We start from the raw sequence: 27722 nt of genomic DNA, 5'->3' as shown, positions 1-27722 counted from the left end.
ATTAAATGACACAACATATTACTGCATATGTCAGCAGATAAATTAGGAGCCTTTGTTTGCTTATTTGCAACTGAAAGACAAGTTGTCTTGTATGTTCACTATTTTATTTAGGGACAAAATTGCAATAAGAAACATATGTTTAATGTACCCTAAGATTTTTTTGTTCAAATAAAGCCAATATTGCAAATTTTTGTGGTGCCCGTTTTTTGTAAAAGAATCGAAATACATTTTGGTACCGGTACCAAAATACTGGTATCGGGACAACACAAACAGAAACGTCTCAAAAACCACATCATGAGAACGCAAAAATATTTGAGCGATATTTGAGAGGTTTTTCGAAATATGGGTGTTTCCATTAACAGTTTCTTATTACAACATTTATATTTTGCGCATTTCTAGCGGAAACGCAGCTATTGTCCTTTAAAAAATAAATCATGTTTGGATGTTTGAGTGCAAAAATCATATGACGCTCTTTTTTTGCACTCCTTGCTTCGATGTCCTGATGATTAACATCAAAATCACAAGCCTTTAGATTTTTTTTAAAAGTCTGTTTTGTCGGCTTGTACTGCATGGCTAATTTCAGGTTTCGTCACACTTTGTCATGTAGGCTTTCTGCAAAGACTTATAGGTGTGACATAAGAGGTCTTTGCCATTTATTTTTAGGTGACCTTTCACTTGCAGCTGGAGTTACCCTTGAAGCAAATGCACTTCCCTTTGGCCGAACTGCTCTTGTTGTTCTTAGGTTTTCATAAGCTTGTCGTCAAAATACTTCATTTTAACAATAACAGAATCGGTAGCTATTTTAGCTTCTCTGTTTATAAATCTGACCAAGTCTGCAAACTTTGCCCACTTCTTTTATGTACAAACCCCGTTCCCATATGAGTTGGGAAATTGATGGCCGCTACGCTGGAGAAACATGGAGTTTTTATTCATATCTATGGTGAAAAGTCCATGGCAGTTCCCTGGGATTAAAAAGAAAGGAAATCACATTTTCATGGGGCTATCATGGCTGAACAAGTAAGTCTTACACTATTATCTCTCAGATTTAATTTGCCTAATGTATGGAGCATGCTTTTTTGGTTGTTTTTTTAAATACATATTTTGAACTCTGCCATCTATAGTGATATGGGCTGATGTCTAATTTTCCATAGTTTGAGTTGTTTGCAGAAACGTAAATCCTTTTTATAGTAATATTAAAACCATATTCATTAATTGTAGTGATAACCTGTCTTTCCTTATTCTACTAAAATAGTAATTGCAATCATAACATCAATAATTAGGCCCATATGCTAATCATGTGGTCCTGATATGAAGTACGCATAGATAAGTGGGCTCGGGTAGACTCTGGTGTAAACTTAAAGTACATAGAGGAAAGAAAATGAATAGTCCCACATTGTGGCATGCATTCAATATTTACATATAAAAATATTAAATAAATAAAAATATTTTTTTAAAACAGACGAGTGAGGAATGAAAACATTTGAAAATATAATTTCCATCATTGACTGACATGTGTGGACTGGTTGTATGCGTATGAAACGAGAGATATTGATCTTGACACTTCATTAACTATGTGATGTTCTCTCAACAGATGAGACATCACCTTCTTCAAAGACTTTTAGATAAAATTCAATTGGCATTTTCCACAACTCCACTAAATTTGGTCTTTTTAGAATTTGTTTGTCGACAAGAGCTGTATCATCTTGATACATATTGACGATGACCCGCCCTGCTATACTTCTGATTGGCCCACAGCTATTTTCGTCTGACCAATCAGAAAGGAGGGGCCGTCTAAGGATAACCGCCCACAAAGTGCCAAAACGAAGACGGCACGCGCGCACAAAGGCCCCACACGCGCGCAAAAGGGTGTCCCACGCGCGCACGAAGTGGAGAATCACCGCGCGATAACAGTTTTTATGCACTAATGTGACGCCATACCGAGGGCTTTATGTAGGTGAGCACACCTGCTTTGACTAATTAGGCCTAATTTGGGCCAAACCATGATTGTCAGTAGCTGTGTGTTGCTGAGGGACACAACATTTAAAAGTTGTGTTGTCTAAGCCTGTATACACTGTGTACAAAAATGACTGCTTTACAAATACAAAAGTACAATGTGAATACTTCTTAGACATGTAATGGTTATTGATGGTGTAATTTACAAAATAACTGTTTTCTTAATTCCCCTTGTCAAATTGGTCCCAAATAGTGGGCGGGGCTATGGGCTATTTAAGTGGGGAAAATGCCATTTTTCTGCAGTCTGATGTCTGTCACTGCCAGAGGAGGTTCTCTGTCTCGAGCAAGAGTTTCGGTCTCCCTACATCAAACAACTACTGAGATTGTGGGTGCTTTGTCTTCCTGTTTATGTTCACCTCTTGACACTTTTTGGGATTTAAATAAATGTTTGTAAACTGTTGCCAACTGCGTGACTTGCCATCCTTGATTTGAAGTCTGGTTTGCAAAGGTTACATTACTTTCATCCGAGGCAGGGTGTGACAGTAACCAATCAGATGGTTGGGTGGGTGGGACAATGCTGGGTGCTGACACAGAGGCAGAAGAAGCAAAGCCTTGTTAAGACTTTAGATTAGAAACTCGTTCGGTACACCCCCATACTGAAACGGTTCAATACAAATACACGTACCGTTACACCCCTACACTCCTGGTTTAATCGGTGGCTATCTGAACGCTCTATTCATGTAGGAAGTTCAGTGCAATCACAAAACTCCCTAAACAGCAGAAAATAGGGACTGGATAGTGTCGACAAGGCTGTGGATACTTTCTAAATGTTTCAAACCACACAGCGCTTGTGAATTCGCTTTTTTTTTAGACTGATATTGAGCTAAAAAAAACACTTTAAAAGCACACAAAGTAGGAATCAGCACAGTAGTTAATGGCAGCAGTCCCGTGCTGACTGAATAAGGTCGATCAGCCCGCCCACAATGGCTGCCCTGCAGGCACACATTCGGGGGGTGTAAGGTCTCTGCACTGAGTCAGAGATATGTGCCCAAAGCATAATTTTAAAAACTTATACAGCATAAATAAAATATGAAAAACTTTTGAATGCGTCTATGAGGACGAGTGTATTTGTTTACTATTCTTCTGAAAACTCTAAAGCCATTTATTTTTTTGTGCCATCAAAAAGTTTAAATGACATCCATCCATCCATCCATTTTCTACCGCTTATTCCCTTTCGGGGTCGCGGGGGGCGCTGGCGCCTATCTCAGGGTACACCCTGGACAAGTCGCCACCTCATCGCAGGGCCAACACAGATAGACAGACAACATTCACACTCACATTCACACACTAGGGCCAATTTAGTGTTGCCAATCAACCTATCCCCAGGTGCATGTCTTTGGAAGTGGGAGGAAGCCGGAGTACCCGGAGGGAACCCACGCATTCACGGGGAGAACATGCAAACTCCACACAGAAAGATCCCGAGCCTGGATTTGAACCCAGGACTGCAGGAACTTCGTATTGTGAGGCAGACGCACTAACCCCTCTGCCACCGTGAAGTGTCGAAGAAAATTTTGTGTGAAATAGGATGTAATTCTACACTAGAGGCATTTGAGTCCCAAAAGGTATAAAATCCAAGTGGATTTTACAGAAACCCGTCTTCCTCCTCATTACCACCTTTTCGTCTCTGGTTTCATGTTTCTTTTTCAAGACTGAATTCATGAATGCAACAATGAGCCGGGCTGGAATGTGATGGTCTTAAATGCTGCTTTGCAACAAATGAGGTCCGGCATTGCTGCAGTTGCTCCTTATTGATCCCCGCCAGAGACAAATCCTTTACCAGAGGCACTGCTGCTCTCCAACATCAGTCTCATCAGGCCCTGTCACATTTAGCTCTGTGTGTGAGAGCTTAATCGAGGCAGATTCTGTGACATTTCAACTAAACCGCGCAGGAATTGGGTAAAATAGAGTGTTAAAAAGAAGGATTAGAATGATACTTGAGCATTTGTTGCCATTTGCTGAGATTTCAGAAATGATTGGAATGTTCTTTGGTTTAATGAGGTTTTTGTTCTTTAACCAAAATGTATATAAAGTTGACATAAATTTTTTTAGTCCATGTGTGACAACTATGGTTTTGGACCTCCTCCATGTGCCTTGAGGTAAATTGCATTGAGTATTTTTGCACTATGTACAGTACAGTCAATTTCGAAATTGACAAGATCTTGGGTTTGGGGGAGCCTGCTGGTCGTGACGCAGCGGTTGTTGCTGGACACACGACGGACTCTTGGGAGAAGAAGAAGTGCCCCGTGCCTGGCGACCCTTACAGTTGAGGATGTGAAGATATCCACCTATTCGGAATTATGACAACAGGACAACTGCTGATTGGAGTAAGCGTTGCCCTGGTTTGTTGACAAATTGGAAGTTGCTGGCAGTCTTCAAAGTACCCCAAAGCTGCCACAAACGATTGGAGTGTGCGGATAGAACTGTGGACACTCTTGTGATTTTGGATCACATCGGACTGTCTGCCCCGCAGGATTTTGAGGATCAGTCAAAGATAATTTAGAGTGAAAAGCAAATTTTATTTTCACTCGCACAAAAAAACATTCTAACTTGGATTGTTTCCCTGGCTTCGAGACTCTCCCGAAGGACAGTGCGGTGAAGACACAACAAACTCCTATCTTTAATGAACACACACTTGTTAAGTTTGAACTGACTAGCAAGAACACCAAAGCTACGGAAATGAGACACACAGCAGGCTCACACACAAAAATGCATCCTCAAAAAATATACGCCACACACACATACCCCATCCCCCCATCCAACGCCCTTAAAGCCCTACTGAAACCCACTACTACCGACCACGCAGTCTGATAGTTTATATATCGAAGATGAAATATTAACATTGCAACACATGCCAATTCGGCCGGTTTAGTTGACTAAATTGCAATTTTAAATTTCCCGCAGAGTTTCTTGTTGAAAATGTCGTGGAATGATGACGCGTGGGCGTGACGTCACGGACTGTCAGGAAATATTAGCTCAGCACCAGTTACGGCTAAAAGTCGTCTCTTTTCATCGCATAATTACACAGTAATTTGGACATCTGTGTTGCTGAATATTTTGCATTTTGTTCAATTAATAATGGAGACTATAAAGAACAATGCTGTTGGTGGAAAGCGGTGAATTGCAGCTGTCTTTAGCAACGAGACACAGCCGGTGTTTCTTTGTTTTTAACACAGAGCGGTCAAGTGAACATGTTTCTCTACGTCAACCTGCATGTTTTTGGATGGGAAAATTGTGATATATATCTTACCGGAGAAATCATTGGATTATTCATCCTCCTGCAGTAGCTGTTTAAAAGGCAGCTCGGAGCTTGGCTCCTCGGCTTCTCTCTGAGACACTGCGTGTCCACCGCAGCCATCCGACCTCGAGGTATGACTATACAATCTTTACAATCTCACTATAAAACACTATTGAAACAATAAGCAGATAAGGGATCTTCCAGAATTATCCTAGTAAATGTGTCTGAAACGCTCAAAGTGCCGCCGTCCGGAGCCGTTGCTTTTTATTTTATTTTTAATTTATTTTTCTAGTCATTCTCTATCAATATCATCATCCACGAATCTTTCATCCTCGCACAAATTAATGGGGAAATTGTCATTCTCTCGGTCCGAATAGCTCTTGCTGCTGGAGACTCCCATTAAAAACAATGTGAGGACGTGAGGAGCCCTCACCATTGTGATGTCATCGTCTGCGACTTCCGGTAAAGGCGAGGCTTTTTTATCAGCACCAAAAGTTGCAAACTTCATCGTCGATGTTCTCTACTAAATACTTTCAGCAAAAATAGGGCAATATCGCGAAATGATCAAGTATGACACATAGAATGGACCTGCTATCCCCGTTTAAATAAGAAAATCTCATTTCAGTAGGCCTTTAACGCGAATCCCTTAGGGGTGTTGGATGGCTGGGCAGTGCCTGAAGAGCTGCAGCATACCACTGTAGACCCCACTCCCTCCTCTCTGTTGCAAGTCTCAAGATGTAGGTTGTAATCTTCTCCTAGCGTTGACCTTTTTCTGATCTTTCACGGGGCGCCTTGTGGCGACCCATTAGCGTTCCTGTTCTGTAACCCTGTACACTGTTTGTTTGTGTAATCTTGAATGCGTTAGTGCTGAAAACAAAGTTTTGTTGTACTGGTGTAATGACAATAAAGACCTACCTACCTACCTACTATGTACAGTACTTAAAGAGGACATATTATGCAAAATCAACTTTTCCTACACATTGGTACTTGTTTTTGTATATTTGGGATTTGCATAAGTCATGAAAATGTAAAATAAAACCACAATGGAGATATTTATAAATTGGAAAAAAAATAATTTGCCCAATTTATGACGTTTTTCCCAGGCGGGAGGTCACCCGAAGGACTTTGCTCGAATCCGCCATTGAGGTCAATAAGCTTCTTATTTTTCTCTGTCCTCTTGTCCGACAGACTGTCTCGTAAATGCACATGCATCCTCCATTGTTGTCATTTCTAATACAAAGTAGCGTATAATTTAACTTATGTCTGTCAGTAGACACGATATGAAAGCGCTATAAAGTACGACATGACTGGCAGGGAAAAGACACAGATCCAAGTGGAGACACAAAACTAATACTGCCCACAAAACAGTGCATCCAAAAGAGACTGTCCGGAAACAGCTTGAAGACGGTTATGTAGAGCATATTCTTCGCAAAGTTTTGACCAAAGAACCACCGTTACAAGTTATGTAGGCCACATTGAAGTTTAAACTGGGAGGCACAAGGCTGCATGCTTATAATGGGTGTTGGCTTTGCCGGTTTCAGTGTGTTGAATCAGCTGCGATTGTTGCTGCTGCTGCTGTCTATGGTTGTTGTAGTTTGCCTGATGTGTCACTTACCAGGGCTCGCCACGGGGAGGTCTCCAACTTGAGCCCCATCATAAGTTACATGCATTTGGGCATGAGTTTGCACACAGTTTCGGATTACTCTGTTTGCAGGATTTTTTCCATCTGGCTGCGTTGTGATGTCACAGTGAGCTGAATGTACTTTTTTAGACATTTAATGAGTCTTCTTATGCAAAACCAACTTTTCTTTCCGGCGGTGCCTGTTTTTGACTATTTGGGGAGCTATTCCCCTTTTGCTTTAAGCTGTGTGGCAACACAAAAACAGGTAGTTTAAAGACACATATTTTGTTATAAGTTACATGAATTATTGTTATGATCCGTTTCCCGGATCATGTTTTGTTCTGTTAGTTTTGACTACCTCAGGTCTGTTTTCAGCACCCCTGGGTTTGTGTTTCAGTTGCCATGACTGCAGATTAGTTTCACCTGCCTCTGATTAGTGTTCGGGACGCTCACCTGCTCCCGGGCACTAATCAGAGAGCTATTTCTTCCCGTTTCTCGCCACAATCAGTCTGGGTTCCTTGTTTGCAATATTAATAGTGATGTTTTCTACTTGCTTCCAAGTATTTTTCTACGATCTTTGATTCCTGTCCCTGTGCTAAGCTTCGCCATTGCTCCCGCGCTAGCTGTACGCTTTTTGGTCTTTTGTATTTTTGCATGATTTGTGAAGTGAATTATATTTATATAGCGATTTTTCTCTAGTGACGCAAACCGCTTTACATTGTGAAACCCAATATCTAATTTGTGTTTCAGTTGCCATGACTGCAGATTAGTTTCACCTGCCTCTGAGTAGTGTTCGGGACGCTCAAATGCTCCTGGGCACTAATCAGAGAGCTATTTCTTCCCGTTTCTCGCCACAATCAGTCTGGCTTCCTTGTTTGCAATATTAATAGTGACGTTTTCTACTTGCTTCCAAGTATTTTTCTACGATCTTTGATTCCTGTCCCTGTGCTAAGCTTCGCCATAGCTCCCGCGCTATCTGTACGCTTTTTGGTCTTTTGTATTTTTGCATGATTTGTGAAGTGAAGTGAAGTGAATTATATTTACATAGCGATTTTTCTGCAGTGACTTAAAGCGCTTTACATTGTGAAACCCAATATCTAATTTTTGTTTCAGTTGCCATGACTGCAGATTAGTTACACCTGCCTCTGAGTAGTGTTCGGGACGCTCACCTGCTCCTGGGCACCAATCAAAGAGCTATTTCTTCCCGTTTCTCGCCACAATCAGTCTGGGTTCCTTGTTTGCAATATTAATAGTTATGTTTTCTACTTGCTTCCAAGTATTTTTCTACGATCTTTGATTCCTGTCCCTGTGCTAAGCTTCGCCATAGCTCCCGCGCTATCTGTAGGCTTTTTGGTCTTTTGTATTTTTGCAAGATTTGTGAAGTGAAGTGAATTATATTTATATAGCGATTTTTCTCTAGTGACTCAAACCGCTTTACATTGTGAAACCCAATATCTAATTTTTACATTTAAACCAGTGTGGGTGGCACTGGGAGCAGGTGGGTAAAGTGTCTTGCCCGAGGACACAACGGCAGTGACTAGGATGGCGGAAGTGGGAATCGAACCTGCAACACTCAAGTTGCTGGCAAGGCCGCTCTACCAACCGAGCTATACCGCCCCAATCATGGACAATAAATTATTACCTCATTTGCATGTCCCCTTTAAGAGTTCCTGCTGCATCTTGGGAGAACAATCCCCGCGGTAAAATGTCACCCGGTCATTACAATTATATTTACATTGGGCTAATCAGAGTCACACGCCTCTTCTTCCATTTTTGTGTGTCATGGTAGTGACAATCTTTTTAAACTCGGTCCAGCCTTAATTTTCCATGGTCAGTTTTGGCCTGGCACATCAATCTTCTTCACTTTCTTCCTGACGTGACCATTTATTTTTTTTATTTCAGCCTATGTTCACTTTTTGGTGACAAGGCAATGACAGGCTGACACTCGCTCTGCCATTCGCTCGAAACAAGAGAAAAAAAAGCCCGTGCTACTGAATTGTGATTGGTCAGGCTGTGGCAAGCTCAAGCACATTTAGTATAATTTGCGTCTTTATAAGGGGGCGTGGTCTGGGCGTGCCAAGCCATCTGGGACCAATTTAGAGTTGATTGTGATATAAAAAAGGAAGGAGCTTGGCTTTGTGCATGCTCACACTAATATATCTGGATTTTTCCTTGTGTACATACTTTTCTGGATTTGATTGTACGACTATTTTTACCCGTAAGTCACACAACTCTTAATACATCAGGCCCCTGCTCTGTGAGCTCGCTGTCACTTTTGGCCCTGGCCTGAAGAACAGGGCCACAATCCCAATCACTCATCTATCAAGTGATGTATATTTCCAGTGTTCTAGCCATAAATAGCATTTCCAATGTGCACACGATTCATATTTAAATAGCACGTGTTGTATTATAAATACATATCATTCCATATTACATCCTACAAATATTCACATTGCATTAAAATAAATATCAATCAATCAATCAATCAATGTTTATTTATATAGCCCCAAATCACAAATGTCTCAAAGGACTGCACAAATCATTACGACTACAACATCCTCGGAAGAACCCACAAAAGGGCAAGGAAAACTCACACCCAGTGGGCAGGGAGAATTCACATCCAGTGGGACGCCAGTGACAATGCTGACTATGAGAAACCTTGGAGAGGACCTCAGATGTGGGCAACCCCCCCCCCCCCTCTAGGGGACCGAAAGCAATGGATGTCGAGCGGGTCTAACATGATACTGTGAAAGTTCAATCCATAGTGGCTCCAACACAGCCGTGAGAGTTCAGTTCAAGCGGATCCAACACAGCAGCGAGAGTCCCGTCCACATGAAACCATCTCAAGGGGAGGCAGATCAGCGGCGTAGAGATGTCCCCAACCGATACACCGGCGAGCGGTCCATCCTGGGTCCCGACGAGCGGTCCATCCTGGGTCTCGACTCTGGACAGCCAGTACTTCATCCATGGTCATCGGAGAAAAAAGAAAAGAAACGGCAGATCAACTGGTCTAAAAAGGAGGTCTATTTAAAGGCTAGAGTATACAGATGAGTTTTAAGGTGAGACTTAAATGCTTCTACTGAGGTAGCATCTCGAACTGTTACCGGGAGGGCATTCCAGAGTACTGGAGCCCGAACGGAAAACGCTCTATAGCCCGCATACTTTGTTTGGGCTCTAGGAATCACTAATAAGCCGGAGTCTTTTGAACGCAGATTTCTTGCCGGGACATATGGTACAATACATTCGGCAAGATAGGCTGGAGCTAGACCGTTTAGTATTTTATACGTAATTAGTAAAACCTTAAAGTCACATCTTAAGTGCACAGGAAGCCAGTGAAGGTGAGCCAGTACAGGCGTAATATGATCAAACTTTCTTGTTCTTGTCAAAAGTCTAGCAGCCGCATTTTGTACCAACTGTAATCTTTTAATGCTAGACATGGGGAGACCCGAAAATAATACGTTACAGTAATCGAGACGAGACGTAACAAACGCATGGATAATGATCTCGGCGTCTTTAGTGGACAAAATAGAGCGAATTTTAGCGATATTACAGAGATGAAAGAAGGCCGTTTTAGTAACGCTTTTAATGTGTGACTCAAAGGAAAGAGTTGGGTCGAAGATAATACCCAGATTTTTTACCGAGTCACCTTGTTTTATTATTTGGTTGTCAAATGTTAAAGTTGTATTATTAAATAGAGGTCGGTGTCTAGCAGGACCGATAATCAACATTTCCGTTTTTTTGGCGTTAAGTTGCAAAAAATTAGCGGACATCCATTGTTTAATTTCATTAAGACACGCTTCCAACTGACTACAGTCCGGCGTGTTGGTCAGCTTTAGGGGCATGTAGAGTTGGGTGTCATCAGCATAGCAGTGAAAGCTAATACCGTATTTGCGTATGATGTCACCCAGCGGCAGCATGTAGATGCTGAAGAGTGCAGGGCCAAGGACCGAACCCTGGGGAACTCCACACGTTACCTTAACATAGTGAGAGGGCATAATGTTATGGGAGACGCACTGCACCCTGTCAGTAAGATAAGAGTTAAACCAAGACAGGGCTGAGTCTGACATACCAATTCTTGTTTTGATACGCTCTAATAAAATATTATGATCGACGGTATCAAAAGCAGCGCTAAGATCGAGGAGCAGCAACATAGATGACGCATCAGAATCCATCGTTAGCAATAGATCATTAGTCAATTTTGCGAGGGCTGTCTCCGTAGAGTGATTTGCCCTGAAACCGCATTGAAAGGTTTCACATAGATTGTTAAACGCTAAGTGTTCATTTAGCTGCTCTGCAACAATTTTTTTGAGGATTTTCGAAATAAAGGGAAGGTGAGACACCGGTCGGTAGTTTACCATGAGGTCAGGATCGAGGTTAGGTCTTTTAAGGAGAGGATGAATAACCGCTTTTTTTAATGCTAGGGGAACAGTGCCCGAGGAAAGTGATAAGTTAATAATATTTAGCACTGATGGACCTAAAAATACAAAAAGCTCCTTGATAAGTTTCCCAGGAAGTGGGTCAAGTAAACATGTTGTTTGTTTTATACCATTTACACGTTGTAACAATTCTTCTAATGTTATTTCATCAAAACGAGAGAAACTATTTTGGATATTTGCAGTATCCGCCGTATATACAATCGTATCTGTGTTACTATGACCCAGTTGTAGCTGGGACGCATTGTCTTTAATCTCCTTTCTAATAAGTTCAATTTTCTTATTAAAGAACTTCATAAAGTCATCTGCCGAATGGGTGGAGCTACTGGAAGGAGTCCCTTGTTGGGTTAGCGATGCTACTGTACTAAATACAAATTTTGGATAGTTCGAAATATTAGTTTATAATTACAATTGGTATTCAGAAATGTTTTAAATGTACAAACCCCGTTTCTATATAAGTTAGGAAATTGTGTTAGATGTAAATATAAACAAAATACAATGATTTGCAAATCATTTTCAACCCATATTAAGTTGAATATGCTACAAAAACAACATATTTGATGTTCAAACTGATAAACATTTTTTTTTGCGCAAATAATCATTAAGTTTATAGATTGATGCCAGCAACATGTGACAAAGAAGTTAGGAAGGGTGGCAATAAATACTGATAAAGTTGAGAAATTCTCATTAAAGCACTTTTTTGGATAATCCCACAGGTGTGCAGGCTAATTGGGAACAGGTGGGTGCCATGATTGGGTATAAAAGCAGCTTCCATGAAATGCTAAGTAATTCACAAAAAAGGATGGGGCAAGGGTCACCAATTTGTAAGCAAATTGTCGAACAGTTTTAGAAAAACATTTCTCAACGAGCTATTGCAAGGAATTTAGGGATTTTACTGTCTACGGTCCGTAAAATCATCAAAATGTTCAGAGAATCTGGAGAAATCACTGCACATAAGCGATGATACTACGGACCCTTGACCCCTCAGGTCAAAAACAGACATCAGTGTGTAAAGGATATCACCACATGAGCTCAGGAACACTTCATAAAACCACTGTCAGTAACTACAGTTGGTCGCTACATCTGTAAGTGAAAGTTAAAACTCTCCTATGCAAAGCAAAGCTCATTTATCAACAACACCAAGGAACGCCGCTGGCTTGGCTGGGCCCAAGATCATTTAAGATGGACTGATGCAAAGTGGAAAAGTGTCCTGTGGTCTGACGAGTCCACATTTCAAATTATATTTGGAAACTGTGGGCGTGGTGTCCTCCGGAACAAAGAGGAAAATAACCATCTGGATTGTTATAGGAGCAAAGTTCAAAAGCCAGCATCTGTGATGGTATGGGGGTGTATTAGTGCCCAAGGCATGGGTAACTTACACATCTGTGAAGGCACCATTAATGCTGAAAGGTCCATACAGGTTTTGGAGCAACATATGTTGTCATCCAAGCAACGTTATCATGCACACCCCTGCTTTTTTCAGCAAGACAATGCCAAGCCACGTGTTACAACAGCGTGGTTTCGTAGTAAAAGAGTGCAGGTACTTTCCTGGCCCGCCTGCAATCCAGACCTGTCCCCCGTCGAAAATGAGTGTTGCATTATGAAGTGTAAAATACGACAGCGGAGACCCCGGACTGTTGAATGACTGAAGCTCTACATAAAACAAGAATGGGAAAGAATTCCACTTTCAAAGCTTCAACAATTAGTTTCCTCAGTTCCCCAACGTTTTTTGAGTGTTGTTAAAAGAAAAGGTGATGTAACACAGTGGTGAACATGCCCTTTCCCAACTACTTTGGCACATGTTGCAGCCATGAAATTCTAAGTTAATTATTATTTGCAAAAAAAACTAAGTTTATGAGTTTGAACATCAATTACCTTGTCTTTGTTGTGCATTCAACTGAATGTAGGTTGAAATGGATTTGCAAATCATTGTATTCCGTTTATATTTACATCTAACACAAGTTCCCAACTCATATGGAAACGGGGTTTGTAAATTAACATAGTTTCCCTTTTCAAATACAATTGACTTAAGTTAATTTATACCTCTGTTAAAGGGTTCATAAACTGTATACAGACTTATGAAAATAGATTAATACGAAGTCGCGATCAAAAGTTGACATACACTTGTAAAGAACATAATGTCATGGCTGTCTGGAGTTTCCAATAATTTCAACAACTCTTATTATTTGTGATAGAGTGATGGGAGCACATACCTGTTTCTCACAAAAAACCTTCATGAAGTTTGGTTCTTTTACTAATTTATTATGGGTCTACTACTGAAAATGTGTCCAAATCTGTTGGGTCAAAAGTATACATACAGCAATGGTAAAATTTGGTTACATGTCCGTTGGCAAGTTTCACTGCAATAAGGCGCTTTTGGTGGCCATCCACAAGCTTCTAGTTGAATTTTTGACCACTCCTCTTGACAAAATTGGTGCAGTACAGCTAAATGGGTTGGTTTTCTGAAATGGATTTGTTTCTTCAGCAATGTCGGCACGTTTAAGTCAGGACTTTGGGAAGGCCATTCTAGAACTTTAATTGTAGCCTGATTTAGCCATTCCTTTACCACTTTTGACGTCTGTCATTGTCCTGTTGGAACACCCAAGACCCAACCTCCAGGCTGATGATTTTAGGTTGTCCTGAAGAATTTAAAGGTAATCCTTCTTTTTCATTGTCCCATTTACTCTCTGTAAAGCACCAGTTCCATTGGCAGCAAAACAGGCCCAGAGCATAATACTACCACCACCATGCTTGACAGTAGGTATGGTGTTCCTGGAATTAAAGGCCTCACCTTTTCTCCTCCAAACATATTGCTGGGTACTGTGGCCAAACAGTTACATTTTTGTTTAATCTGACCACAAAACTTTCCCCCAGAAAGTCTTATCTTTGTCCATGTGATGTCAGATGCAGTGCAGTTGTCTCTTTTCTCACAGCCGTTTGTGTGTAACTGTGCCAGTTTTTATCAACATTGGACATATGCTAAATATAGATGCAAAACGGTGGTGGCAGAACAGTTTTAGTCTTGCTAAATCACATTACATGTGCTAAATAATTATATTAGGGGAATAAATGGTAAATGGGTTGTATTTGTAGAGCGCTTTTCTACCCCTGTTTAAGGAGCCCAACGCGCTTTGACAGTATTTCCACATTCACCCATTCACACACACATTCACACACTGACGGCGGGAGCTGCCATGCAAGGCGCTCACCAGGACCCATCAGGAGCAAGGGTGAAGTGTCTTGCCCAAGGACACAACAGACGTGACTAGGATGCTAAAAGGTGGGGATTGAACCAATAACCCTCAGATTGCTGGCACAGCCACTCTACCAACTTCGCCACGCCGTCCCCATTACCTTCCCTTCCGACTACTGTGACTGTTGTAATTATCAGCATATATTCTTCATATTCATAAAGACGCTAAATGGATTACACTCTCTATTTTTGCCCATTAAAGAACCGCAATCATCTATGCACGGGTTTAGAAGATCAGCTTTGCGTGCGCTATAAAGTTTGCACGTATTTTAATACACGCAAATCTTTTGTAGATTTGGCCCTAAAATGACCAAGTCACCTGGTCTTCTTATCATGATTTGATTAACGTGGACCCCGACTTAAACAAGTTGAAAAACTTATTCGGGTGTTACCATTTAGTGGTCAATTGTATGGAATATGTACTGTACTGTGCAATCTACTAATAAAAGTTTCAATCAATCAATCAATGTCAGAGTTTTAAATTCACTAACACTAATATAAGAGGCTTCCTCGTCCGATCATCCTGGAAGTTGTAGACCAGGGGTCACCAACGCGGTGCCCGCAGGCACCAGGTAGCCTGTAAGGACCAGATGAGTTGACCGCTGGCCTGTTCTAAAAATAACTCTAATAGCAACACTTACCAGTGAGCTGCCTCTTATTTTTTAAATTGTATTTATTTACTATCAACCTGGTCTCGCTTTGCTCGACATTTTTAATTCTAAGAGAGACAAAACTCAAATAGAATTTGAAAATCCAAGAAAACATTTTAAAGACTTGGTCTTCACTTGTTTAAATAAAATCATTTTTTTTTTTTACTTTGCTTCTTATAACTTTCAGAAAGACAATTTTAGAGAAAAAATACAACCTTAAAAATGATTTTAGGATTTTTAAACACATATACCTTTTTACCTTTTAAATTCCTTCCTCTTCTTTCCTAACAATTTAAATCAATGTTCAAGTGAATTTATTTTTTTTATTGTAAAGAATAATAAATACATTTTTATTTAATTTTTTCATTTAAGCTTTTGTTTTTTCGACGAAGAATATTTGTGAAATATCTCTTCAAACTTGATATGATTAAAATTCAAAAACATTATTCTGGCAAATCCAGAAAATATGTAAAATCAACTTTAAATCTTATTTCAAAGTATTTTGAATTTATTTAAAACATTTTGTTCTGGAGAATCTAGAAGAAATAATGATTTGTCTTTGTTGGAAATATAGCTTAGTCCAATTTGTTATATATTTTAACAAAGTGCAGATTGGATTTTAACCTATTTAAAACATGTCATCAAAATTGGAAAATTAATCTTAATCAGGAAAAATGACTAATGATGTTCCATCCATCCATCCATCCATCTTTCTACCGCTGGCGCCTATCTCAGCTACAATCGGGCGGAAGGCGGGGTACACCCTGGACAAGTCGCCTCCTCATCGCAGGGCCATGATGTTCCATAAATTCTTTTTTTAATTTAAAAAAAAAAAGATTTGAATTAACTAGTGTATCTTTTCTTCTTTTGGGTGAATTTCGAATTTTAAAGAGTCAAAATTGAAGATAAACTATGTTTAAAAATTGAATTTTAATTTTTTTCCTGTTTTCTCCTCTTTTAAACCATTCAATTAAGTGTTTTTTTCATCATTTATCCTCTACAAAAAACCTTCCGTAAAAGGACAAAAAATGTACGACAGACATGACAGAGAGAAATACCGATTTATATATATATATATATATATATATATATATATATATATATATATATATATATACATACATACATACATACATATATATATATATATATGTATATATATATATATATATATACATATATATATATATATATATAGAGCTGGCACCCCACTCGGCGACGGAAAGTTTCTGTGAGTATGGCTTCCTGCGCTTCGTGCACTTTACTCATGGATAGGTTGGCTTTGCTAGAGAGCCGTGTCCGCCAATTAGAGCAGTGTAATTTCGTAACTTTAGATGTTGCGGACACATCTGCTAGCGTTAGCTGTAGCGAGCTAACTAGCCCAGCTTGTAGCAGCCCTAACCGGCCTACAAGCTACGGTGTACCGGTTGAGACGCATAATAGATTTAGCCCTTTAGCTAGTCCTACACCCCAGTCTACCGGGCACCACACTTTAGTCATAGGGGACTCCATCACCCGAAACATAAAGCTTAGCAAACCAGCCACAATTAAGTGTATTCCCGGGGGCAGAGCACCTGACATTGAAGCTAATCTTAGGGAGCTAACTCGCAACAGGTCTAGTAAACACGTACGGCAGGCTAACCACACCACTAGTTATGCGAATATAGTAATACACGTTGGCTCCAATGACGTTAGGATGAGACAATCAGAGATTACAAAGAGAAACATAGCCAGGGCTTGTAATCTCGCCAGAAAGATGTCCAGGCATCGAGTAATTGTCTCTGGCCCCCTGCCTGGGAGAGGCAATGATGAGAGATATAGCAGATTAGTCTCTCTTAACAAGTGGCTGGATAGCTTCTGCAGACAACAGGGATTTATGTTTATTGATAATTGGCCCTCTTTCTGGGGCAAACCTGGCTTGCTGAGGAGAGACGGCCTTCACCCTAACCAGGAAGGCGCTATCCTCTTGTCTCGGAACATAGACTTCGCATTGAGCCACATTTGACTAACTGCACTAGAGCAAGCCCGGTCACAGGCAATTACAGAGCCTGCTAGCCTGGGTATGGAGTCAGTTAAGCTAGAACTAGCCAGCGCCAGGCTGGACGATCCCTGTACACATAGCAATTTTCGTAGAATAATACACAACTCACAAAATGTTTTTTCTACTGTGTCTATGACTACGTCAGAGTTAGACATGCGTTCTACTGAGGTGGCAAATTATGATACGTTCAGTTTATCGCAGCGCCAAGTAGACAATCTGAAAATTCCCGTCATATCAATTCCTAGATATGGTCGTAATTATTTTAAGTACACTGCGCATAATAAACGCAACATTATTAATATTGCTACTACGGATAATTTTATCAACAACTCCTTAAAACAGCCCACTACCTATAATATGGGCTTTCTAAACATCAGATCTTTGTCTCCCAAAACGTTATTAGTCAATGAGGTCATTAGAGACAACAACCTTAACGTCATCGGTCTTAGCGAAACCTGGCTTAAACCAGACGACTATTTTGCGATAAATGAGGCATCCCCTCCTAACTATACGAATGCGCATATTGCCCGTCACCTCAAAAGGGGAGGGGGTGTCGCACTAATATACAACAAAAACTTTAACTTTAGTCCTAACTTAAATAATAAATATAAATCGTTTGAGGTGCTTTCTATGAAGTCTGCCACACCTCTGCCTCTGTGCCTGGCCATTATCTACCGCCCCCCAGGGCCCTATTCGGACTTTATTAGTGAATTCTCAGAGTTTGTTGCTGATCTAGTGACGCACGCCGATAATATAATTATAATAAAGGACTTTAATATCCATATGAATACCCCATTGGACCCACCGTGCGTGGCGCTCCAGACTATAATTGATAGCTGTGGTCTTACACAAATAATAAATGAACCGACGCATCGCAGCGGTAATACGATAGACCTAGTGCTTGTCAGAGGTATCACCGTTTCCAAAGTTATGATACTCCCGTATACTAAAGTAATGTCCGATCATTACCTTATAAAATTCGAAGTTCAGACTCATGTTCGGCAAGCTAATAATAATAATAACTGCTATAGCAGCCGCAACATTAATGCTGCCACAACGACGACTCTTGCGGACCTACTGCCCTCGGTAATGGCACCGTTCCCAAAGTATGTGGGCTCTATTGATAACCTCACTAACAACTTTAACAACGCCCTGCGCGAAACCATTGATAGTATAGCACCGCTGAAGTTAAAAAAGGCTCCAAAAAGGCGTACGCCATGGTTTACTGAAGAAACTAGAGCTCAGAAATTATTATGTAGAAAGCTGGAACGCAAATGGCGCACGACTAAACTTGAGGTGCACCATCAAGCATGGAGTGATAGTTTAATAACTTATAAACGCATGCTTACCTTAGCTGAAACTAATTATTACTCAAATCTCATCCGCATTAATAAAAACGATCCAAAATTTTTGTTTAGTACAGAGTAGCATCGCTAACCCAACAAGGGACTCCTTCCAGTAGCTCCACCCATTCGGCAGATGACTTTATGAAGTTCTTTAATAAGAAAATTGAACTTATTAGAAAGGAGATTAAAGACAATGCGTCCCAGCTACAACTGGGTTATAGTAACACAGATACGATTGTATATACGGCGGATACTGCAAATATCCAAAATAGTTTCTCTTGTTTTGATGAAATAACATTAGAAGGATTGTTACAACGTGTAAATGGAATAAAACAAACAACATGTTTACTTGACCCACTTCCTGGGAAACTTATCAAGGAGCTCTTTGTATTATTAGGTCCATCAGTGCTAAATATTATAAACTTATCACTTTCCTTGGGCACTGTTCCTGTTGCATTCAAAAAGCGGTTATTCATCCTCTCCTTAAAAGACCTAACCTCGATCCTGACCTCATGGTAAACTACCGACCGGTGTCTCACCTTCCCTTTATTTCGAAAATCCTCGAAAAAATTGTTGCAGAGCAGCTAAATGAGCACTTAGCGTTTAACAATCTATGTGAAACCTTTCAATCCGGTTTCAGGGCAAATCACTCGACTGAGACAGCCCTCGCAAAATTGACTAATGATCTATTGCTAACGATGGACTCTGATGCGTCATCTATGTTGCTGCTCCTCGATCTTAGCGCTGCTTTCGATACCGTCGATCATAATATTTTATTAGAGCGTATCAAAATACGAATTGGTATGTCAGACTCAGCCATGTCATGGTTTAACTCTTATCTTACTGATAGGATGCAGTGCGTCTCCTATAACAGTGTGACCTCGGACTATGTTAAGGTAACGTGTGGAGTTCCCCAGGGTTCGGTCCTTGGCCCTGTACTCTTCAGCATCTACATGCTGCCGCTGGGTGACGTCATACGCAAATACGGTATTAGCTTTCACTGTTATGCTGATGACACCCAACTCTACATGCCCCTAAAGCTGACCAACACGCCGGACTGTAGTCAGTTGGAAGCGTGTCTTAATGAAATTAAACAATGGATATCCGCTAACTTTTTGCAACTTAATGCCAAAAAAACGGAAATGCTGATTATCGGTCCTGCTAGACACCGACCTCTATTTAATAATACAACTTTAACATTTGACAACCAAATAATAAAACAAGGTGACTCTGTAAAAAATCTGGGTATTATCTTCGACCCAACTCTCTCCTTTGAGTCACACATTAAAAGCGTTACTAAAACGGCCTTCTTTCATCTCCGTAATATCGCTAAAATTCGCTCCATTTTGTCCACTAAAGACGCCGAGATCATTATCCATGCGTTTGTTACGTCTCGTCTCGATTACTGTAACGTATTATTTTCGGGTCTCTCCATGTCTAGCATTAAAAGATTACAGTTGGTACAAAATGCGGCTGCTAGACTTTTGACAAGAACAAGAAAGTTTGATCATATTACGCCTGTACTGGCTCACCTGCACTGGCTTCCTGTGCACTTAAGATGTGACTTTAAAGTTTTACTACTTACGTATAAAATACTACACGGTCTAGCTCCAGCCTATCTTGCCGATTGTATTGTACCGTATGTCCCGGCAAGAAATCTGCGTTCAAAAGACTCCGGCTTATTAGTGATTCCTAGAGCTCAAAAAAAGTCTGCGGGCTATAGAGCGTTTTCCGTTCGGGCTCCAGTACTCTGGAATGCCCTCCCGGTAACAGTTCGAGATGCTACCTCAGTAGAAGCATTTAAGTCTCACCTTAAAACTCATCTGTATACTCTAGCCTTTAAATAGACCTCCTTTTTAGACCAGTTTATCTGCCGCTTCTTTTCTTTCTCCTATGTCCCCCCCCTCCCTTGTGGAGGGGGTCCGGTCCGATGACCATGGATGAAGTACTGGCTGTCCAGAGTCGAGACCCAGGATGGACCGCTCGTCGGGACCCAGGATGGACCGCTCGCCTGTATCGGTTGGGGACATCTCTACGCTGCTGATCCGCTTGAGATGGTTTCCTGTGGACGGGACTCTCGCTGCTGTCTTGGAGCCACTATGGATTGAACTTTCACAGTATCATGTTAGACCCGCTCGACATCCATTGCTTTCGGTCCCCTAGAGGGGGGGGGGGGTTGCCCACATCTGAGGTCCTCTCCAAGGTTTCTCATAGTCAGCATTGTCACTGGCGTCCCACTGGATGTGAATTCTCCCTGCCCACTGGGTGTGAGTTTTCCTTGCCCTTTCGTGGGTTCTTCCGAGGATGTTGTAGTCGTAATGATTTGTGCAGTCCTTTGAGACATTTGTGATTTGGGGCTATATAAATAAACATTGATTGATCATTGATTGATTGATATATATATATATATATATATATATATATGTGATGAGGTGGCGACTTGTCCAGGGTGTACCCCGCCTTCCGCCCGATTGTAGCTGAGATAGGCGCCAGCGCCCCCCGCGACCCCGAAAGGGAATAAGCGGTAGAAAATGGATGGATGGATGGACGGATATATATATATATTTTTTTTAATTTTTATTTATTTATTTATGTACTAAAGGTAAATTGAGCAAATTGGCTATTTCTGGCAATTTATTTAACTGTGTATCAAACTGGTAGCCCTTTGCATTAATCAGTACCCAAGAAGTAGCTCTTGGTTTCAAAAAGGTTGGTGACCCCTGTTGTAGACAATAGTGGGACTGGCAGGAAGCGAGAGGAAGAAGGCTGCATGAGGAATGGGAAAGGCGGCAGACATAAGTTCTTGTTGAATATGAATCAGGAGTGAGGAGGAAAGCTGGCAGCCGGGAGAGAGTGAGTTGTGGCTGACTTGCCAGCAGAAGGATGTTACGGTTGAGGGTCAGAACACCCAGTAAGGGCTGATAACCATCTGGCAACACGACCTCATGGCTAAAGGCTGCAGTCATTATGTAATGAAGAAAAGCAGAAGCATCAACAGATGTACGTAAACGCTACATAATCAAGTGGAAGGATATTCAAAATTTAATTTTAAATAAATGTCCTCAAGTAGATTTACCCGTAACCTGATTTTAGTGTTTTTCAAATCCAGCCTTGTTTTATGTCTGTGATCATATTCTGTTTAGTTATGTTTTGTTTTGGACTCCCATTAATTCCTGTTTTTGCGCACCCTGGTTTGTTTTAGTTTCCATGACAACCATTAGTTTCACTTGGCTCATTTGTTTGGACTCACGCACCTGTCAATAATCACAGCTCTATTTAAGCCTGTAGTTGCCAGACAGTCACCCTCTACACACCCTTGATACCTGATTGCTCACTTCTTGCCATAGAGTCATGCTTGTCACGTCACAGTAAGTGTTTGTGTTTTTGTTGTCCATAGTTCTGCCGTTGTGCAAGTTTTTGTTTTCAAAGCCAAGTTTTGTACCACCGCTGTGAGCGCATTTTGTTTATTCCTTTTTTCGAGTTAAGATTAAAAGATGCCGTTACCTTCACGCCATGTCCGGTCCAGTCGCTTTGCACTACGGGCTAACAAACCACATCACAGTCCCGAGCATGACATCTTGACACCGTTGCTCAACTAAAATCAAGAAAGGTGATTTTAAAACCCAAACCCTAATGGAGAAATTATGAGGAAATCAAAAAACTAAAAATAAATTGCAGCATAGCAGAGAGGAAATGTAGGAAGAATAAATTAATGAATACCTACCAAATACTATGTGAACAGCAAAAAAAAATAAAAAAAATACAACAACCGTGGTTTGTATGGTCTACTGGTATTAGTATAGTCCCGCGATATTAATGAATCATATTCTGTACTATACCGCCTCTGAAAAGTACCTGTCTGCCACCAATGAATATGACCAATGTATGATCCAGTAACGACTTGGTATCGGATTGATACCCAAACTTGTGGAATCATCCAAAACTAATGTAAAGTATCAAACAACAGAAGAATAGGTGATTATTACATGTTAACATAAGTGTAGATAAAACATGTTAAAAGATAAAGTAAGCAGGTATTAAAAGTAAATGAACAACTATATTGATAATTCATTTTCTACCACTTGTCCTTAATAATTTTGACAAAATAATAGCATGTAAAATGACATAATATGTTACTGCATATGTCAGCAGCAAAATTAATTGGCTTTCTTGTTTGCTTACTAATAAAAGACAAGATGTCTAGTATGTTCACTATTTTATTTAAGGACAAATTTGGAATAAGAAACACATGTTTAATGTACCGTAAGATTTTTTTTCTCAAAATAATGCAATTTTTTGTGGTCCCTTTTATTCAGAAAAGTACCGAAAACATTTTGGTACCGGTATCAAAATATTGGTATTGGGAAAACACTACACTGTGGTTAAGAATGCTATACTATTTTTTTCTGTCATTGCAAACAATAACAATAACTTCGAGGTCATTTTTGCCACAATTAATTTTTCGTTTAGTCCTTCTTTTAATAAAATATGTTACATTCCAAAAGAGTCTCGTTGTGATAGGTTTGCAGACCCCTTCAGCTTTTAATGTATCTGTCTATTATTACCTGAGGAAACAATGGAGAATTGTGTTGTGGTTAAAAACTGGATGCATGACATGTCTTTTACATTCAATTCCAACCCCTGTTTTTAAAAATATTTTATGGCTCTTTGAGCGAGGAGATTTTAAACACCTTAAACTGCTCACTGCTCACAAAGTACACCCTGGACAAGTCGCAATTGAAAAATCCATTGTCTTGTCTTTCATAATGATTGTTTGGAATTTTGACGATTGTTCACAAAGTGCAATTTCCCTTTTAGGCACATTTGAAAAACTTTTTTAATCAGGAATTCACCGCAAAAAGCTTGCAGACCCTGATATACAGTACTGTGATCTATTGTATGGTCGAATGGAATAAACACATCTTCAAGTAATTACTTTGATGTGCCAATAATTATAATTTAAATTAAATATATACATGTGTTTTGAATTTGTCATTATTATGGTATTTGTAGAGCAAAGTTTGTTTTTTCTGATTTGTAACTTGGTGAAAAAAGTTTGAGAACCACTGATTTATTCGGTTATTTCAATACTTAATTATTTAATCCGTTTAATTTGTTAGGTCGGGGACACATAGTTATGCGCTGGTCGTTTCCCCAAGATGGAGATAGACTTTTCAGAAGCAGCGTGCAGGTAGAAGGAATGATTTATTTTAAAAAATCAGGCCAAAATACAAAGTGGTGCCGATGGTACGGGAAGCTATGGAACAGCTTAGCAAAAGACTAGTCCAAACGGGAACAAGAAGCAAATACAGTAAATCGTTGAGTGTTGCAAATAAAACTGCCAGGCCGGAGTGTGGCGAGAGGCAGGAATAAATACCTCTCTGATTATTGACCGGGAGCAGGTGAGCGTCCCGACCACTAATCAGAGGCAGGTGACATTAATCAGCACCCATGGCAACACAGAAAACAAACCAGGGTGCTGAAACAGAACTAAATCAACATCTGAGGAAATACTAAACTAAACAAAACATGATCCGGGGAACGGATCATGACATAATGATTCAAATAATGACTAATCTTAATATTCAATTATGACTTATTTAATTATCTAATGAACTTTTATATCAGCGCTTCCTGAATTAATTTTATCTGTCAAAGTCAGCCGGCAAAATCAGTTGGCGGATCACCTGCTTAGTTTCCCGGCATGTCCTCTTGTTTGGAACCCTTCAACCAGAGAAGCAGAGGAGTACTGATTGATATCTTGGTCTAAAAGTGGGGAATAATTCCTATACTTAAACTGCAACATGCTTTGAATTATCTTCCACAATTTGCGGCATCTCAACTTACGAGCACGATTTGTTCTACGACCGACCTTGTAACGTAGAATGATCGTGCCTCAAAGCAGCCCTGCTTGTTAAAATTCATTGAAATCAATTTAATCCTTGTTGGGCCCTCTCAAAACATCACAATTTTAACATTTACCATGCCTTTTAAAAAGAAAGAAAAACAAAAGTAGTGAAGTGAATTATATCTTTAAAGCACTTTTTTTTTTCTTCTAAAAACTCAAAGCGCTTTACACAGTGAACCCATTTTCTACATTTAAGAAACATTTACACCAGTGTGGGTGGCACGGGCCAAGGGTGAAGTGCCTTGCCCAAGGACACAACAACTGTGACTGAGGTGACGAAGCTAGAATCGAGCCTGGAGCCCTCAAGTTGCTGGCACAGCCGCTTTACCAACTGAGCCATGGCGCATCCAACAACTATAGTAATTTTATGCCATGTAACAATATTGTACAGCGTTCACTTTAGAGCGCGAACTAATGTGTGTCTCCTTTGGGCTGATTCTCTGTCCAGTGTTGCCAAGTCCGAGTATTATCTCTTTATTATAATCGACTTGTTTTCATAGAGCTGCTGTGTGTTTCTTTCGTGGCATTTGGCAACCCTATCTCCGACATCTTTGAGTAACTTATCGGAGACGTTACTTGGTATTATCTTCACTAGTTTTTATTACGTTTGTAAATTTGCAAATTGTATTTCTTACAATGAGGAAATTTTGTGGTTACTTTGCAAATTTACAAACGTAATAAAAACTAGTGAAAAAATATCCAAAGCTTTACTAGTAAACTTATATACATATTGCACACTAAATGGTGGCACTGTGTATACATAATAAAACAAAAACTTTATCTTGATAGTACCCATATTGCACACTCAGCGATAATTTTGCACACCAAGAAAAACCCTCAAATCATAGTAATTTTTTGCGTTACGGCTGTGGTTAAAAATTACCTGTGGTAGTAGTGTGCCTCAATACACTTGCAAAGGCCCTATTGAAACGGCAATTATTATTATCATCATCACCATGACCAATAATAATAATAATATAATTAAATTACAATTATTATTACATCACTTAAGAGACATTTTTGAGGGCCTTAAAATGTACGAAAACTCACCAAATTTTACAAGCATAACATGTACTCGTTAATCAGATATGTAAAGAGTTCCAAACCTCAAAAATGTACTTTCTAGCGTGTCCTTTAAAGTTGGACAAATTGAGCTACTTGCCCCAGTTTTATGTCACAAAAATCACCAGAGACGTTTATCATAAGAGAACACACGTAAAAGTGTTCGGAATCTATGTTTGAAATCAAACAGCTCGAATCTTAAAGGGGAACATTATCACAATTTCAAAAGGGTTAAAAACAATAAAAATTAGTTCCCAGTGGCTTGTTGTATTTTTTGAAGTTTTTTTCAAAATCTTACCGGTCCCGGAATATCCCTAAATAAAGTTTTAAAGTGCCTTATTTTCGCTATCTTCGAAACCACTATCCATTTCCCTGTGACGCCATACCGTGCTGCCAATACAAACAACATGGCGGTTACCACAGCAAGATATAGCGACATTAGCTCGGATTCAGACTCGGATTTCAGCGGCTTAAGCGATTCAACAGATTACGCATGTATTGAAACAGATGGTCGGAGTATGGAGGCAGATGGCAAAAACAAAATTGAAGAAGAAATTGAAGCTATTGAGCGAATAGCTATTGACGCTATTCGGCCATAGTGTGGGTGTACCTAATGAAGTGGCCCATAGCATGGCTGCCTTATTAGCATCGCCGGTAAAATGTGCGGACCAAACGATCAGGACTTTCGCATCTTGTGACACTGGAGCAACTTACATCCGTCGATTGGTAAGTGTTTGTTTCGCATTAAATCTGGGTATCTAGTTTCAAATGTACATACAGCTAGCGTAAATAGCATGTTAGCATTGATTAGCATAGCATTTTAGCATCGATTAGCTGGCAGTCATGCCGTGACCAAATATGTCTGATTAGCACATAAGTCAAAAACATCAACAAAACTCACCTTCGTTATTTTGTTGACTTAATCGTTGCAAATGCATCTGCAGGTTATCCATACATCTCTGTGCCATGTCTGTCTTAGCATCGCCGGTCAAATGTGAACACACTCTGGTACATTCAATGGGGGTCTGGCGGCAGAGTTCTTGCCAGTGGTGCAACTTGAATCCCTCCCTGTTAGTGTTGTTACACCCTCCGACAACACACCGACGAGGCATGATGTCTCCAAGGTTCCAAAAAAATAGTCGAAAAAACGAAAATAACAGAATTGAGACCCGGTGTTTGTAATGTGAAAATGAATATGGCGGGTGTGTTACCTCGGTGACGTCACGTTCTGACGTAATCGCTAAAAGACCGATAAACAGAAAGGCGTTCAATAAGCCAAAATTCACCCATTTAGAGTTCGGAAATCGGTTAAAAAAATACATGGTCTTTTTTCTGCAACATCAAGGTATATATTGACGCTTGCATAGGTTTGGTGATAATGTTCCCCTTTAACTTACTTGTAAGTTAAGGTATCCATGCAGATGATGTGGTCCTGATGCCTTCATCTGGCCAGGATCATCAGCTCTCACTGTATCGGTTCGCAGCCGAGTGTGAAACGACTGGGATGAGTCTTTCTCCCCTTAGCTGTGCTCCTGATTTTTGGGATCCCATTTGGCTGGAGTCTTTACATTTTTTTATATCCGAAACCTGACCAAAACCCTCCTTCTTCTAAGTTAGGATTATTAAAAAGGTCTTCATATTCCTATCATTTGGAAATATATGCAGGCTAACCCCTTCTCTATTTGTATTGCTAAAACCTGCAACAATGCATCTGGCAGATGTATTTGATAATTCCTTCAAATTCAACGTAAACATACGATTCGGGATGAAGATGCTAGCAAAGCTTATACTACGCAATATGAATATGCCACCAGTTTTCTGTAGGGTGTTTTCTTTATTTGTATTGCTAAAACCTGCAACAATGCATCTGGCAGACGTATTTGATGATTCCTTCAAATTTTACGTAAACATATGATTCGGGATGAAGATGCTAGCAAAGCTTATACTACGCAATATGAATATGCCACCAGTTTTCTGTAGGGTATTTTCTTTATATGTATTGCTAAAACCTGCATCAATGCATCTGGCAGACATATTTGATATTTCTTTCAAATTCTACATAAACATATGATTTGGGACGTAGATGCTAGCAAAACATATACTTCCGCAATATGCAACTGCCACAAGTTTTCTGTAGATGACCTCAGTCTTTCTTCTCTC

The sequence above is a fragment of the Nerophis ophidion genome, linkage group LG12, assembly GCF_033978795.1.
Source record: "Nerophis ophidion isolate RoL-2023_Sa linkage group LG12, RoL_Noph_v1.0, whole genome shotgun sequence".
In the NCBI taxonomy this organism is placed as follows: Eukaryota; Metazoa; Chordata; class Actinopteri; order Syngnathiformes; family Syngnathidae; genus Nerophis; species Nerophis ophidion.
Note: the sequence above shows the minus strand (reverse complement) of the source record.